Genomic DNA, 18,346 nt, shown 5'->3' with positions numbered 1-18,346 from the left:
TGCTTTCCTCCTCTTCCTTTTTCTTCTTCTCTTCCTTCTGAAATTTGTTTAGTAACAAAATCTTGATCCAATGTGTTTATCTTTATTTCATTTACTGTGACCATTTATACATAAAAATATTGTGTTTGAGTAATAGGTGCTTCAAGGCCTTTGGAGATATTTCATAATAGGTAACACATATACTACCATTCTAAAACTAAGACATTGTGAATAAGCTTCAAGAGTTCTGGGTAAGGCTTGCAGCCCTGCAGTATCAGATACTTGATTTCCTCTCATTTACACAAAATACCACATTTGGTGATCATACTCTATCTGGCACCTTTGGGAGTTTGTGTACTTTCCTTCAATCTCTGTGTCTGTATTTGACCAGTGAAGATTGTGAATAGTAGCTCCAATGTCTAACTGTATCTTTTTCCCCCCTGTTGGAAACATTTGTGAAATCTCTGTATTGGAGATGTTTGTTGGTGTATTTTTGTGCCGGTCCTGGAGCTGGAACTCAGAATCTGAGAGCTGCCCCTGAACTTCTTTGTTTAATGCTAGTGCTCTATTACTTGGGCCCCAGCACCACTTCTGCCTTTTTCTGAGCAGTTTATTGGAGATAAGAGTCTTACAGACTTTCTTTCCCTGGCTGGCTTTGAATAGTGATTCTCAGAGCTCTGCCTCCTGAATAGCAAGGATTATAGGCTAGAGAATGTAACTTTTTTTTTTTTGCCAGACCTGGGGCTTGAACTCAGGGCCTGAGCACTGTTCTTGGGCTTTCTTAAGCTCTACCTCTTGAGCCATAGCACCACTTCTGGCTTTTTCTATATATGTGGTACCAAAGAATCAAACCTGGGTCTTTGTGCATGCTTGGCAAGCACTCTACCACTAGGCCACACTCCTGGCCCAAGAATGTAACTTTTAAGAAGTTAAAAAATGTCTACCTTATCAGAGGAAGCTGCAGCCCAGTGCATATCCATTTTGTAAACACATCTTCTGAAAGATTCAGCGGAGGATTTGCCATCACAATAGCTCTCAAGAACAGTGCATGAGCAGCTTTTGTTGTAATAGTTGTGAGGATGCTACGTTTTATTTTCCATCTACTGTATGTATTCATTGGTACTAAAGATTGTGATGTGTGTGTTCTAATGGTGGCAATTCAGTGAGCTCTACCTCTTGATACCTGAACATTAATTTTTCATAAGTTACCAAGCCCCAATGAAAATAAAGCCAAACATGTTTGAATGAGAGGTAGTTTTCCACCATATTCCTCTTTCAGGGAAATGGAATCCTTTATATTATTCTAGAACAAGCAACTGTTGTCACAACCCGATAACCACGGTCCACTGGTCTATTTTCTGCCTCTCCCTTTAACCTGGTAATAGATGTGCAAAGTCTTTTGAAGTGTTGTTTCTCTGGAATGTCCCATCCGTCAGTGACTCCCATGTCCTTGTCGAAAGGAGGGAAGAAGGTGACTGAATGTGGCCTCTGGCTACACTTCCAGACGCAGGCACTTTTCATGGTGTTGAAGATATGGCTGGTGACACAAATCCGGAAAAGCTTTCCTTTTACTTTTAACCATGCTTTTCTGGATTATATCATGGCTGGTGTTGCAAAGGTTGCAAGATTCTGACTGTCAGGTGTTGAGTTCCTTCATTCAGGCCTCATCATTCAGCCTGGTTTCAGGATTTGGTAACAGCCCCAAAGCCACTGCCACTGAGGTTTCTGAAGGAGGTCTGATGGGGTGGCAGGAGGATGGCACAGCACATTCATCCCACTGCCTGAAGATCAGCTTCCAGTTGCTATGCTTCCTCCTTTTCTTTCCTCAGGCCTCCTATGCCATTTTCCATTTACCACGGGTGACCGATGACTTCTCAAAGCAGCCTGCAGAGAGTCACTCAGCTTCTGAGCCTCAGCCTGCCCTCTGCCCTCTACCCTCTTCCCTGTGTCCATTTCCTCTGTTTTCCTTGCTTCAAAGGAATGACCTCTCCCCACTCACAGTGAAGGCCAGATCTTGCCCTGGTCACCTACACCCTTCCATCTACTTGAAGGTATATTTACTGTTCCCACAACTGTCATTCCCTTTCTAAGTGATGCCAGCATGTCTTTCTCTTGCATTCTTCCTTAGCGTATGCCTGAACTGCACATCTGTCTCCACTGACTTCTCCTCTTCACTCTGCAAAGGTGATTATATTTTCCTGCTTTTATCCACTATGGTGAGCGCTCATCCCTACGATTCCATAGACGTTGCCCATGTCGAGTGCTGTGGCTTTTATTGCACAGACACCCAACAGACAGCTCCTGGTGCTCATTCTACACCACTTCTCAGCTTCACTGAATGTTGACTGCTCTTCTCACACATTAAAAAAGTTCTTGACGTTTTAACCTAAAAGGCCAGCACTGTCATTTTCTATATTTAACAGGGGAAGATAGTCACAGTGAGGTTGTTATCTACTGCACATCATTTTGCGAGTGAATCATGAGAGTAGGTGGAAAGCCCAGCTTTCCTGGTGATAAAACCTATCTCCTTTCATGCACAGAAGACAGGGAGTGTTGAAGGAGTTACAGAGCAATTTGCTTTATTAGTGTATATACTGGAAAGTGGTGCAATAAGGACATCTTAGAGTACTTTTCTCTTGAGGCTTGAGTTCATGGTTGGCAAAGAAATTCCAGATGTGACAACATGACATGAGAAAATGAGAATAGGCACAGATATGCATGTGAATTATCAGAACACACTCAGCAGATTCTGTGATGAGCAGTATAAGGATTGGTACCCGTGCTCTAGGTGAAAGAAAGTGTTTAAGAATATCAAAATCAAGAATGCATTGGAAAAAATATTTATGACGATTCCTCTAGCTGGTCAGTAATGGAAAGACAGGCAGAGGCTAGAGGCCAAGGGCTGGCAGAACTCCCCGGGAGAGAAATGCAGGCCTTAGTCCTTGTTCCAGGAGGAAAGGTGGTGCACAGTTATGGAGAGATATTGGTATTTCTCAGGGGTGTGCTGTGTATAAACTTTTTGTGTCTAAGAATGACAGTGTTTCCAAGCAAGACATACTTTTGAAAATATAGATAGAAAACCAATTGCAGGCCTTAAGGTTGGGGTTTGGGGGTTGTTAATAAAAGTATTGAATAGTTGATGTGGATAACAATAGACATTACAGAGCGGTGACAGATCTTAATTCAGACTAACAAATAAATATGATATGCTGTATCCTGAGTTAGCTCTAACTTTAGTAAGGAAATAGAAGTGGTCGATGTGGATAGCAACAGAAATTATACAGCAGTGACAGATTTGAACTCAGACTAACATGTTCTGCTGTATTGTGAGTTAGCTCTAACTTTGGTAAGAAAGTATTTATTTATCTGTTTGTTTTTTTTAAATGGTCCCTGCATCATGACTCTAGGAGCATTCTTTTAGAAGCTGACTCACCTTTAGCTGGTTTTTTAATAAATGTTCTGGGATGGTGGAAAAAGAAGGGTGGAACAATGCTTAATATTTCAAAGCAATCACTTGAAAGTCTATTTCTGCTTCTTAGTAATAGGATCTTGAAGGCTCCAGAATTTATTTTTGAACTGGTTTGCTGGCTCTGGGAGGCCTTCTTAGCTCAGGTCTATGGAACTGGTGAGGATTTGGGTATAATTGCTTTTGCACCTGGCATTGATGGAAATTGTTTGGGTAATGACTTAGTGATATATCTAAGAAATATTGAGTGTTTATCCTCCTAGAGATTGGATTTGATGGCTAAATGGTTCTCTCAACCCATTCATGTCTAGTACTAAAACTCCTGACCTCTGTTTTTTCTAATTAAAAATGTAAATCAAAGAACCAAATGCATGTGTTTTGTATCTATTTTTTTTGAGGCAGCCTTGATCTAGTTTTTATGACATGGATTCAGCCACATGCTTTTGTCCCTAGAGCATTCCTTAGCTCTGCGCACATTTTTCTTTCCTCCAGCCCATGTGAACTCATCTCCATATTCTGACCCCCTCCCCTTTCTTTCTCTTTTTCTCTCTGTCTTGTTCTGTGTCTCTCTTTCTCCCTCTTCCTCTCTCCCCCCTCTCTCCCTCCCTCCTCTCTTTTATGTCCCCTCTTCTTTGTCTGCTTTACTTTTCTGAACATTTTTGCCCAAGTGCACCTGTTTTCCTTTCCTTGAGTTTGCAGTAAACCAATAGCTTATATGGTATGTTTTCAATTCCTTTAAGATTTGAAATATTCTGCGCAGGGTAAGCCGGTCTGGAGATACTTGTATTATGAATCCACAATAAAGCAAAACAAAACTTTGTTGTAGTGCTAAATTTTAACTCTTCTGATTTTTAAAAATTTAGTGGTTGCCAAAGTCTGTTTTCTGCGGCTATAACAGAATATCATAGACTGGGAATATCAAAGAGAAAAGATATTTCTCTCAGTTCTGGAGGCTGACAAATGTAACAGTATGGTGTTGGCATTACAACTTGGGCAAGTGAGCATGTGTGATAGAGGGAGGAGGGCAAGAGGGAGCCAAACTTATATCAGACTCACTCTTCTGAGAATGAACCTACTGTGGTGATAATAACATTAGAGGAAGGGTGGGTGAAGGCAGTGACAATATTTAATTTACAAATGTGAAAATAGAAATAGGAAAATCAAGGGGATGGGTGGGGGTGGGAGAGATGGGGGAGAATGATAAAAGGGGTCACATTGATAAAAATGCATTGTATGCATAAACTGACATGTTAAATTGAATCACCTCTGTAAAATTACTTGAAAATGTTAATAATAAACCTTCGTCCATTCATTTAACTACATCTTAAAGCTCTTACTTCTTGATACTCTGACAATGGATATTAAATTTCAGCATGAGTTTTGGAGGAGACATTCAAACCATTGCAGTTACTTACGTTTAAAAAGTACCCTATGTATTTACGAAATAGCACATATGGGAGCTGTCGCTTCTCAGACCATGAGTTTACCAGCTGAGGCAAACCAAAGTTTCTCATGCTTGTTCCATAGCATACCTGCCCCAACCATCAGAGACCTCTGGTGAGCGGAGGTCTTGGCTAGCCAGATTGGGAAGTGTTGCCTTTGATCCCACTAGAGGATCTTGTTCACATATTTTGTCAGCACTAAGAAGCTCAAGGTTAAAAAAAATATTTTTAGGCCTAGCATTCCCCAAACTAACTTGACCATGGATCCTTTCTTTCCGCACCAAATCTCTTAACATCCCGAGAGCCTAGAATACTATAGAACACACTTTGGAAAGTGCCGCTCTAAGCATTTTTCTCTTGGGCAGGCCAGAGATAAATGTGAAGACCAACCCCATGAAATGTGAAGAACAAATGTGGCATTTGTTTTTCACTTTCCCCAATGCTCTAAAATGGCAGCTAGGAGCACAGTGGTGAGCCTGCAGGGGATAAAGAAGGTTGTTTTTTTTTTTTTTAATTGTATTTTATTGTTGTCAGGATAATGGATAGAGGGGTTACAGTTACATTCGTCAGATAATGGCTACATTACTTCTTAAACCTTGATACCCCTTAGAAGGTGGTTTTAAATTTATATTGATATTATTTTATTCATTTTTTATTTTTAATGATATATTTGCTCTCTTTAATTATACAAAGGGGTTATTGAATATGGCAGTTTATGAATAAAATGCACCTTGATCAGTATCATCCCTTTCATCTTTCTCCTCCACCCCTCCCAACCCCATCCATCCCTCAATTTTCCTAGGATATGATTGAATATGATGGCTGCATTTGCCCCTGGCCATGTGCATATCAGGCCTGTTTCTTTGTCTTCCTTAGGTTTATTACATGACAGCCCAGCACTGGGGCCAACAACATGTTTCATAATGGATGAGACTGAAGTCACTCAGGAGGCAGGCACTAGTTGGAACTGGAGTTTGTTCTCAGTCTTCATCTGTCTGTCTTCCCCCTGCCCCTTTACTACCACAAATCTCCCTGTCAATCTCAGTAACATAGCAACTAGTCTGCCTAACTAGTTCTACTTAGTACCTACGTAGCAGTGTAATCAAGACATTAGTTTGTATGTTCCTGTCTTGGAGACAGAATGTGTTCTTCTCTTTGTCCTCTAAAAGTTTGTTACAACTTGGTTAACTATGTACAAATATATTCAGTTAAAAATTTTGTCTTGACTGGATTTGATACAATAATTAGCTTTGCCTTAATTCTTGGCTGTCCTATCTTAGAGGAGGAAGAAAGTATCATTAAATTGATTTTTTAAAATGAGAAGATGAAGAAGCAGACTCAAGATCTAAGATAATATGTAGTTTTTAACACCCACCTTTCAGCATCGACATTCTTACATTGTTAGATGCTTTGTTTTAAATCATTATTTGTCTAGAATCTCCCAGTGTCATGGATATTCAAAATTGTAAAACAATTGGAACACTACTCTGTAAGTTAACTATCCAAAAATGTATGGAATACAGACTAAGCTATTCAGGGATGAGACTCAAATCTAAACAGGACATTCATTTATGGTTCTTATATATAGTTTAAAGGTACTTTTATTACTTTTATACTAGGTTTTTAGTTGCAACTGCAGTTTGGCAATGACCCATGGCATGAGATTGGGTGTGAATTTTTTCACTTGAATCATGGCAGGGAGTAGAAAATTTGGGATTTGGGAACACTTCAGATTGAGATCGGCCTACAGGAATCCTAGAGAGTATTTCTAAAATATTGAAGCAAGAACCTCTTAGACCACAGTGAGAGGAGAAGGGGAGGGGCATCACCTCACTACTGGGCCAGGGAGGCTTTTAGTGTGCTGGCATTACCACTGGTTGTCTTCATCACAAACCAATCCAAAGGACAGATTTCCTACCATAAAACATTATTTGTAAGTTATAAACTGCCAGAGGAAGATTAAGTGGGAAATACTGTATTGGGGCAAATGACTGCTGGTCTTAACAAGGTGTCATATTTTTCTTCCTCAGCTTCCTCTCTGACCTCCATTCCTGGCTAGATCTAGTTTTCATTCTATTAGGATCAAGTTTTATATAGGATTGCCCAAAAGCAAAAATAAGATTCTTAGGAAACATGATGATTTAAAAAAATACACTAAAGCAATCAATGACATCACAAATATTGTTAACATTGCACTCCCATGGTGTTGAGTGACTTAATGATGAATGTTTTAGATATTCTGATGATTTTCTGTATTTGGGGGTTTATTTTCTTATTTTGTCTGGTGAGGAAAAGATGCATTAAGGGGTCAGGAGGTGACCTAGGCTGTGAGAAGTAAGGATTTATTTACAAGTCACCTGAGACTAGCAGAAAGAACACGGACATATTTGGGTAGCCTAGCTCAATGATCAAGACCACACTGCACAGCTCATTACCTTGGCTCTGCCACTTGCAAGCCCCAGGAAATTGGGCAAATTATTTAATGGCCTGTACTTTAATTTCTTCCTGTTAAAAGAAGGGATAACAATATCCCTTATAGAAGGCTTCCGATGGCTCACTGAACACTTGTGTACATTTGAGAAACACTTCTCCATGGGTAGATGCCATGAACTTGGTGCTGGCAGCATCTTTATGTGCATTAGAAAAACCACTATGTTATATGGTTGGCAAAGGGAACACAGGCTAAGGTTAGCCCCAATTTTTCTCCTCCACTGGTTCCCATTGCCCAGAGTATAGCCTAGATAACCAGTCATGCCAAGGATGCCAAGAAGTGAATCAATTAGTTCTTCATCATCATCCATCTGCATTATGCTCCTCATCATGGCAGAGAAGGCTCAGAAGAACCTTTAGAGTGTGCACAGAGGAATCTTAGAGACATAGAACAATTTACTAGAAAATATCTCACTGCCAAGCCTCTTCTGAGTGAAACCAAATGGGGAAAAAGTACCTTCAGTTACTAATGAGTGGAGTAAAATGAGGTTGAGCCATTATGGAGATTAATTTATACATCCCAAGTGTCCTTTAAAACTTTTTTGGTAGTAAAATACAATATATGTTGCTGTGGTTGGATATACTTTGTCCTCCCACCCCCAATCCAGATTTTAGTTAAGGGAGTATTGTGAGGTGCTTACAGGGCAGAATCTTAATTTACAGTGTAGAAGTGGGGCCTTTTGTAGGAAATGATTAGCATAGGGTAGGATCATTAGGGTTAGTCCCAATCATTGAATCCTGTTGACTTTATAAGAGGAGGGTGAAGCCTGGTGTCAGTGATTCCTACCTGTAAGCTGAGCTACTCAGGAGGCTGGGCAGGAAAGTCTGAGAGTCTTGTCTGACATCAATCATCAGAAGAGCCAGGAGTAGAGCTAGGATGCAAGTGGTAGAGCTCTAGCATTTGGCCAACAAGCTCAAGGATGGCTTCCAGGTCCTGAGTTCAAGCCCCAGGACCCTCCTCCCACACCCCCCCCCCAAAAAAAGGAAGGAAGGAAGGAAGGGAGGGAGGGAAGGAGGGAGAGGCCAGGTTGTGTGCATACCAACAGACACACACACACACACACACACACACACACACACACACATCTAAACACTCCCCATTTCCACATTTAGCTCCTTAGTTTTGGACTTCTGGAACCATGCATGTAAACAAAATATCTTTTATTTATAAAGGGATCTATTTTGTGTATTTAACTATAATAAGATGAATGACTTATGTAAGTATGGAAGATTGCAAAACAAAGCCCAATACCTAGTCTGTTTAATTATGGCAGACGAATAGTCTTGTGGTGACTACCCAAATCAAGAAATAGAATTTTTCCACTCGAGAAGCATCTCTGTTCTTCTCCAAGAATCAATCCTTCCCTGCCTCCTAAAATTCACTTTGCTCATTTTCTGTTGATAATTTCCTGGCTTTTCGTAAGTGCTGAGTTGTTCAAGTCAAACTTTCTTTTTAAAAAAAAATGTGCTACTTAAAATGTCATCACGGTGTTTTGTTTTCATTTGGTAATCTAATAACTTGTTTGGGTGAATTGGAATAGTTTTCTAACTTGACTGTGGTGCTTTTTTAAATGCTGGGTACTGACGATATGTGACAGTTTTGTGGTTACTTTGGACCCTTAGCTAAAAATTATTCCATTATTAGAATATCAAATAGTGAAATCGATCACCTGTCCAGACAGCTTGACAATGGCTACAGGACTGTGTGTTCTTGGCAGAGTCTCTCGTTTGAGCTCTTTGCCCCAAATCAGGAAGCCAAGGGTTTGACCCCCTCTTCCTCTCCATCCTCAGTGCTAACGTCACTTGGATTTAATGGCTAGTCCCAGCCAGCTCTATGGAGCGAGCAGATGAATGAGTGAGTTGAACATACATCTGGCCACTTAGAATTTACTGACAAATGATCCAAACAAATTTAAAAATTACGATGGGTACTGGGGACTTACACCTGTAAATCTAGCTACTCAGGAAGTAGAGATCTGAGGATCTGAAACAAGTCTGGGCAGGAAAATTCATGAGATGCTGATCTCCAATTAAGCACAGAAAACACACCAAGTGGTGCTGTAGCTCAAGTGGTAGAGTGCTACCCTTGAGGAAAAGGAACTTAGGGACAGTGCCCAGGACCAGAGTTCAAGGCCCAGAACTGGCATGCGCACGTGTGCGCACTCACACGCACGCACGCGCACACACACACACTTATATAAATTCATGAGGAAGCACGGACCTAAGCATTTTTCTGGACTACTAAACTACCTTCAGCTCTAGTTCCTAAATTGATTTGAATATTTTGAAACATTCAAAAGGAAAGGAGGAAGAACTATTTGTAGTAATCCCACAATTGCTAACATTTTCTGTATTTGTTTCTTACATGTACATACACAGTATTTTTCAACCATTTAAAAATAGTCTATGGAAGCTGGGAGTTTGGCCTAGTGGGAAAAGTGTTTGTCTAGCATGCATGAAGGCCTGGGTTTGATTACTTGGTACTACATACATAGAAAAAACTAAGTGGCTCAAGTGGCAGAGAAAAGCCTAAGGATAGTGGGATTTTCTTCTTAAATATGAAGTTTGAAAAAAATCTTACCATAATAGAACTGCTGTTTTCATACTCTCAATAAATGTTGAATGTCTACTGAATGATTTCTACTGATTTCTAACCTCTCACAGTCTTGTAAATCAGGTTCCTTCAAGCATTTATAAAGACCAAGCAGCAGGCTTTGGAGAAAAACGAAGCTGTTTGTCTAATACCACATAGTGCCTAAGCACTAGATTTGGAATTTGAATCCACACCTGCCTAACTCAGTGTTATTATGCTCCACTCTGCAACAGCCTAGTTGAAAGTTGCATAGAAAGATTTGCCAAAAGTTAGCCCAGAACTGAAATATTTATTTAAGGAGCAACATGATAGCCAGGTAAAAATAACTGTAGCTAAAGCCCATCTCCACTAGTTGAAATGCAGACAAACAAACTTAGCCCTCACAACTCTGCTGGCCCTTTGGACTTTTTTTTTCCTCTTTGGTCTCAAATTGGTCAGTAAGCCTTTTGGCTGTATAGAGTTCATTATGTATCTTTCTTTGTGGCTTCTGTTCTGCCTTCTTGTAGGGCAATGACAGTTTGAGGATGTGCAAACACAGTCATATCAAACCCACGCACACGTGTCTGATCTGACCCATTTTCTCTGTGGGTGGATTGTACACTGCCTAGATCTGATTTAATGCTCCCAGAGTGTTTTTGAGCATTGGCTGTATTCTTAATTAGATTTTTTTTTGGTAGAGTCTGTTGATCTGTAGCTATAAACAGCACCTTCTGGTTTTCTGATGACATGATGAAAATATAAATGGATTCTGCAAATTGCTTTTTATTCTCTTCAACATTAAGCACTCAGAGATGGTTGGATAATGTTGATTAAATAATCATTAGCCTGGGCTTCTGTGCCATTTCTTTGCTAAGACAAACTGAATAGCTATAAGGAGCTATTGTTCTTAAAGAAAGTATAACAGTATAACTGGGCCCAGAGAAAGAGCTGGACCTGTAATCCAGTGTGGAAGTCCTGGGAAAAAAAGAGTTGACTCTCACTTCACCCTTGTCACTGTCTAGCTGTGTGGGCTTGGACAAGTCACTTCACCCATAGGACACTATTGTAAAACAAATAGCTTTGTCTAAAAATTGAATTTTATTCTGATGTACAGAAGAGATATGGAAGGATGGATGGATCACAAGACCCAAGGATTCTGTGTGCGCAGCGGCCTGCTGAGGACCCATGGTGACCACTTGTCTTGTTGACCAGTGAAGGAGGTTTGGAACAATGCCACTGTGTACAGATGGAAAGGACAGAGCTAGAATATGTTTTGGGAAGTCAGCACTGGTTTTCCTGGTGGATTGAATGTGTGCCTGTTACTGCGGGGAGAAAATGGCGCCATCATTCATTTAGAGCCCGCTAACTGTGGAATAGGGAAGATGAGGGGCAGATCCCAGCCTTTTATATTGATCTCATTAAGAGTGAGATATGTATATAGTATTCAGGTGGAATGAGAAACTGGTTATCTTTGGTTCTGGCCTTTTATACAATGCCACATACAAAAAAGTATGTCTTATCTTTCTAGATGAGAATGGAAGGTCAAGGTGGTGCATGAAATTAGCCAGAGAGGTAAAGATGGTCTTGAAAGAGAAGGGGAATAAAAAGAGAAAGAAAAGGCCATTTTATCTGACCATTTGAAGAATTTCCATTGAATTCACTGAAGATAGCTGGCAGGGACTAAGCCTTGATGACAGGGTGATAGAAACTGGATACTTAGGTGGGAAATCTGGGCTGTGGGAAGAATAGGATAGTGGTTAAGGGGTGATTGAATTAGAGTTTTTAAGAAAAGTCGATGAAGGAATAGACTGAGAGGAATGTGATAAGGAAGCCACTTTAGGAAAGAGTTAGCAGGCAGGAAGAATGAAAGGGGAGGCATGGATATGGTATACTGAGACATGAGGAGGGCTGGGTGGTGATTCAAAAGGAAGTCTGGCCAAGTGGCCCCACCTCATTCTGGCACATGACTGTATATGGGCTGGCAGGGGCCCACTAGGATGGGAGCATGGGTAAAATGTTACTCTGTTACAATCTATTTAGCCGTTTATGGAAATTTCTTATCAAGTTATGGAAAATGGGGAGAATCCTTGCCAAAGAACCTTTCCCTCTGTGGCTGTCTTCTGAGATGTCTCAATGTGGTAGATTCAAGTATAATCATGAATCCTGGTATGGGCCATGTGGCACAAGGCCCTTTACCACCAAAACCATACCTTCTTGGACAGCTCCTGTCCTACCATTCACCCTGTATTCCTTACTAGACCCCTGGGCTCAGCCCTTAGAGCTTTTGGTGTTTGGTGTTTGTCCAGGCCTTTGTGTACCCCGGAGAGCCTCCTGCCTCACCTTCCTTCAGAGAATACCTCCTCAATCTTCAAGGATAGCTCAAAGGTTAGGCCTTCAAAGACGTCCCTCATCCTGCTGGACAGAGGGTTTATTCTTCAGATCTTCAAATATTTTGTACAAATACAGGCTAGAAGGATGCTTAAGGGCACAAAGTTCAAGTAAGGCTTTGCTATTTATTAGCTTTATGGCCATAGGTAAGTTACTTGATCTTTCTGAGTCTTACTTTCCATGAAATTTTTTTTTTCTTTTTGTGACAATGTCTCCTTGTATATTGGCCAGCCTCAAACTCTTGGTAATCTCTTACCTCAGCCTATTGAGTGAGGCCCTGTGCCTGGTTTTAGAAAATTTTTTCTTTCGTCATTTTCTTCTTTTTCCCCTCCCTCCCCTCTCTTCTCTCTCCCCCTCCCTCCCTCCCTTCCTCCCCCCCTCCCTCCCTCCCTCCCTCTCCCGCTCCCTCCCTCCCTCTCCCCCTCCCTCCCTCCCTCCCTCCCTCCCTCTCTTCCTTCCTTCCTGCTGAAGATTGAATCTAGTGTTTTCATATATGAAACAAGTAACTGCTGTACCCTGAGCTATAGCCCCAGCTCTTGATGTTTTTACATTTGAATTCAATATCACAATCAAATTCCCTGAAATTGTTATGAGGATTTAATAATTACTATGTGAGAGGCCTTTATTTATTTGTCTATTGGAGCACTTGCACCACTCAACTCCTGAGCCAGGTCTCCAGCCCCTTTGACTTTAGTTACCTTTTAAATAAAATGTCATTTGTGTCCCATCTTGCCCTGTATCTGTGAATCCTCTATATCCCACTAATATCTTGGTCTTGGCATCTGGGCACAACACTCGTACTTGGGCCTCCTGCATAGCTGGGATTACAGGAGTGTGCCTGGCACTCTGCCCTTATGCAGGCGTTTAGAACAGAAAAGGCATATGGTAGTTTCTGCTATAACTGTGAACTTTGTCATTCAACTATTTCTTCAGTCCTGGGGAATTGGGTCAAGTGCTTCCTACTGCTCTTGATTTTCCCTGTCCAGTTTTCTTCCAAACAGCCTACTGTGTTGTAATGTTTTCCCTTTGCCCTTGGATCAAGATTCCTATGGGGCAGGGTCCAGACCCTGCTGTTCTGACTTCACTCATGCCTTCCACAGGGCTTGGCATGGAACTGGAACCCAGTAAATGATTGGCTAATTGTGAATTTTTGCTTAAATGAGGGCAATTCATTGTGACTTACAAAGTGTTCCTGGAGAATTGGTTAGATTTTTAAAAACCATCCTCAGAAAATATGAAACGTTTCCTAGAAAAATGTGAAAAATAAGAGCAATGCTGTTCTGCTTTATTTTACCATTTAGATCTAAAAATAGGCAAGAGCTGTTCTTGTTAGTGAAATCAGATAGGATCAGAAGGGAAGGAAACATAAGGAACTACCAGTAATCTTTGGTGAATTGAAAAGGTGTGATTTTTTTTTCCATTAACAGTTTACAGGAGGAAATCACAGCCTTCTGAAAAATGTGCCTGTTTTTGTGTGATTTAAGAAAAGTACTTGTTTTTTCAAAGTGGACTGGAAAATGTACTAATCTAAGTGAGGGCGGAAGAGTGTGTGTGTGTGTGTGTGTGTTGGTAGTGGGGCTTGAACTCAAGACTTTGAGCTTTTGCTTGACTTTCACTCACAAGGCTGATGCTCCATCACTTGAACCATATCTCTTTTTTGGTGCTTTTCCTGGTTAATTAGATACATAAGAATGTCACATGCTTTTCTGCCTAAGCTAGTTTTGAACTGAGATTTTTCCTGTCTCAGCCTCCCGAGTATCTCTAGGATTACAGGTATGAGCCACCCATGCCTGGCCTAAATCTACTAAATCTTGTATCTTGTTTCAGTTACTTCAATCCAAGGATGTTTATTTTGTCTAGCAACAGAATCTTCTCTTAAAGAATGCTATATGAAGGAATGCCAACCTTCATTTAAAATGTTCTTCAGACCTGGGATTTATTGGAGAACTCTAGTTTGTCTATAGACTGCTATCAAAAAAAAAAAAATCAAGCTGGGTGTGGTGGCTCACGCCTGTAATCCTAGCTACTCAGGAGGCTGAGATCTGAGGATCAAGGCACAAAAGGACCTGAGACTCTTATCTCCAATTAACCTCTAGAAAATGGGAAGTGGGGCTTGGCCCAAGGGTAGATCAGTAGCCTTGACCCAAGGGCTCAGGGACAGCACCCAGGCCCAGGGGTAGGGCATTAGCCTTGAGCTAAAGAGCTCAGTGCCCAGGCCGAATTCAAGCCCCATGACCCACAAAAAAATAAATTAATTTTTTTAAAGAAAACACCAGAAGATGAATGAAAATATTTCGGAACTACCATGTGTGTAAATGTAACTACTGGGCTGTTCCTTGGCAATATTTGACAATTCATAGCAATTACATAATAACAATGGTAACAAAATAATTAGCAGACTGCGGCCCCAGGAGGTATACAATGTGTTAGATTATAAACACATCGTAAAAATGTTGCCATGAAGTTGTGTGGTTTTCTTTATTAGACTGGCTTTTTTTTTTAAATTTAAATTCTTGTTGCATTGGTTGGCATGGTGGAGATGGGAGCAGAACTGTGGGTTTGTAGGCAGACTCAGAATTACCTTTGTGCTCCATGCAGGGGAAATAGGATTTGGAGGAGCTTCCTTACTCACCCCTGCTAGAAGAGTGTGATGACAGTCATGTTCTCTTGTTTCTGCCATTGGCTTAATGGATAAGGCAGAGGAACTGCTTTTCTTCTCCTTGAAACTATCAAGGTTTTGGGACATTATCCTTCAGCAACTATTTTAATAAGGATGTTCCTCCAGCAAATATCTTGATTAGTGATTAAAGTGAATTAATCCTAAACAAGGATAATCTGATAGACACATGGCAAATAGTTCATTTCATAATTGCTATGTAAGTAATTCTGAAGATTCCCTTGAATGGAGAGATGAGTGCAAAAGTTCATATACTCATTTTTTTTAACAAGTGTGTGTGTGCTTCTTTGTTTGCTGTGTGTGTGTGTGTGTGTGTGAGCGAGCGAGCGAGCGAGCGAGCGAGAGAGAGAGAGAGAAAGAAGAGAAAGAAAGAGAGAGAGAGAGAGAGAGAGAGAGAGAGAGAGAGAGAGAGAGAGAGAGATACTAAGGATTGAACTCAGAGCCTCACTTTTACATGGCAACAGTTCTGCCACTGCCCTGCTCCCCTTCAGTCTTTTTCCAGATATATCCCTATGCTGTACTTTGCCTAGTCAGGTCTCTGACAACGATCCTTCTACCTTAGTTTCCCTAGCTTGGATTACATGTACGCGCCACTGCACCAGGCTTATTTCTGATATAGAATCTTGCTAACTTTTATCTCGGTTTTGCCTTGGACCTTGAGATCCCATTCTCTCTTGCCTCCTGATCTCACAAGAAGCTGGGATTACAGGCATACACCAAGGTGCCTGGCCCTGTAGGTTTGTCTTTATGTCTGACACTTCTGTAAGAACTGTGAGAACATTAAACATTGGCATCTACTATGTGTGACGTGGTTCGTTATGCTGGGAGATCTAATGTAGAATTGTGGCTTGATCTAACTTACTTGCAATTCCAGCATTCATTCCAGGTAAAGATTTGTTTTTGCTTTTTGTCTGTGGGCCAGAATTTCCTTGTTGAATCTTGGTGAAGCTATTCAGCTTATCCTTGTAATAAAGTTTTTGTTTGTGGTGCCTCTTCAAAAATACTAAGATATTTACAATACTAAGTTTTAAAAAGATACCTTTCTTAATTTTCTTATCTGAGAAAAATGGCTTTGTATCCATTCTCTAACCTTTTCTCAAATAATAATAGAAAGGATGAAATATTCTTGGACTTACACTGTATTGGCTATTGAAGTGCTCTGGTGAGAGCCCATAAGACAAACATTTCTGAGTGGAATTTAAACAGTTTTACACCATTTGAGGCCATTTGTGTCCTCACACTGCTGGATTTTTTTTTGATAATGAAATAACAAATATGAATTGTAAAGAGTTTTAGGAAAAACATGGAAAACTATCCAAAGCAAAAATCACATCATTCCCACCATAAAGAAACATATCAGTGTATGTATTGAGTGTATTGTGTGAATGTGTATGTGTATGTATGCATGTGTGCATGCACATATGTCATGAACTATCTGTTTAGTTTTCATATCAAAATAATGCTGGTTTAATTGATTGAGAGAATTGGAAAGTATTATTTCTTTTTTATCCCTCCCCTCCTCCTTCTCTTCCCCTTCCTCCTCCTCTTCTTCCCCCTCCTCCTTCTCCTCCTCTTCTTCCTCCTCCTCTTCCTCTTCCTCCTCTTCCTCCTCATCCTCTCCTCCTCTTCCTCCTCAGCCTCTCCTCCTCTTCCTCTTCAGCCTCCTTCTCCTCCTCATCCTCCTTATTCTTCTTCTCATTTTTATCTCTATTCTGTTGCAGGTTTGGAGATTGAACCCATACATCCCTAATTGCTACATCCATAGCCATTTAATTTTTTTTTCTTTTTAAATTTGACACAGAGTCTCACTAAATTGTCCAGGCTGCCTTTGAGTATTCAGTTTGCCCACATCAGCATGCTAAGTGACTGGGTTATAGGTATGCACCAGACCTTACTTATTCTCTCCTTTTGAATTTTCTGGAAGACAGCGTGGAATTCAATTATGTCTTCCTTAATTATTTGGTACAGTTTAACAAGTCTGACAATTTCTTTGTGGGAATATTACTTGGTCACTTGCTGAGTAAATTATGGATTTGGGTGTGTGTGTGGGGGGGAAGGAATTTAGCAAATTAAAGTTGGTTACTTTATTGGCATTTTTTTTTACAAAATTACCTTATATTATCAATACTGATAAAACATATAATAATGATGTCATTGTCATGGCTGAAATCAGTAATTTGTCTTTTTCCCCTTGGACTATTCATTTCCCCCAGCATTATTCAGTTACCTTCAAACATTCTGATCTGACCATCTTTTTCCTCTATAAAATATTCTAATTTGCTTAGACTGGATTTCTGACCCCGAACTTTATCTATGTTGATAAACACTCATTGTGATCTTGAAAAAGATGGGTGTTCTCTTGTTGGGAGAGGGGGGTTGGAGTATTCTAGAAGTGTCAATTAGGATAATTCAAATGTTGTTCCAGTTTTCTATGTGTGTGTGTGTGTGTGTGTGTGTGTGTGTGTGTGTGTGTTGTTTGTTTTGGTGATACTGAGGTTTGAACTTAAGAACTCATGCTTGGTAGCAGGATCTTTATCACTTGCATCACACTCTTTGCTCTCTTTGCTTTTGCTGGGTTATGTCCAGACTAGGCTGTATGATTCTCCTATTTACATTTTTCTTGGAGCCTGGATGATAAGCACATACCTCCATGCCCAAGATTTTATTGGTTGAAATGAGGTGTTATAAATTTTTACCTGGGCTAGCTTCAAACTATGACCTTCCTGATCTCTGCCTTCTGATTAGCTGGAATTACAAATAGACTTTCTATTTACATATTTTACTAAGTATTGAAGAAGAAGCATTGGAATTTCAGACTGTAATTGTAAATGTGTCTTCTTTGAAGTTTTGTTTGCTTTGTGTATTTGGAATCTTTTGCTGAGATGTTTTAATATTAAGAATTACTATGTTTTCCTGATCAGCTAAACTCTTTTTCATTCATTCTGAAATAACATTATCTGTTATTGTTCTCTGTTCTGAACTTTTTTTCCTCCTCTCCTTCCCCCTCCTCCTCCCCTTTTTACCCCTCCTCTTCTCCTTCCCCTCCTCCGCCTCCTCCCCCTTCTTTACTCTTCCTCTTCCTCTGCCCTGCCCCTTCTTTCTTCTCTGCTGGTACAGGGTCTCAAAGCTAGCACTCTACTACTTAAACCACTCCTCTACTTTTGGCTTTTGGTGACTAATGGGAAATTAAGAATCTCATAGACTTTACTACCTGGGTTAGCTTTGAACCACAGTCCTCAGATCTCAACCTCCTGGATAGCTAGGATTATAGGCTATTTTTTTTTCTGGTATTAATGCAATTACTCCAGTGTTCTGTAATTCATGCTAGCATT

General features: G+C 40.4%; 1 protein-coding gene across 1 annotated transcript in view; it reads left to right on the top strand.

The window, feature by feature from the left end:
• Limch1 (LIM and calponin homology domains 1) overlaps positions 1-18,346 on the top strand; it is a 292,070-nt gene that overhangs the window by 85,223 nt on the left and 188,501 nt on the right. The window lies entirely within an intron of this gene.

This window comes from Megascapheus bottae, chromosome 13 (genome assembly GCF_031878675.1).
Source record: "Megascapheus bottae isolate mThoBot1 chromosome 13, mThoBot2.hap1, whole genome shotgun sequence".
NCBI lineage: Eukaryota > Metazoa > Chordata > Mammalia > Rodentia > Geomyidae > Megascapheus > Megascapheus bottae.
This window is presented reverse-complemented; position numbering and strand designations above follow the sequence as displayed.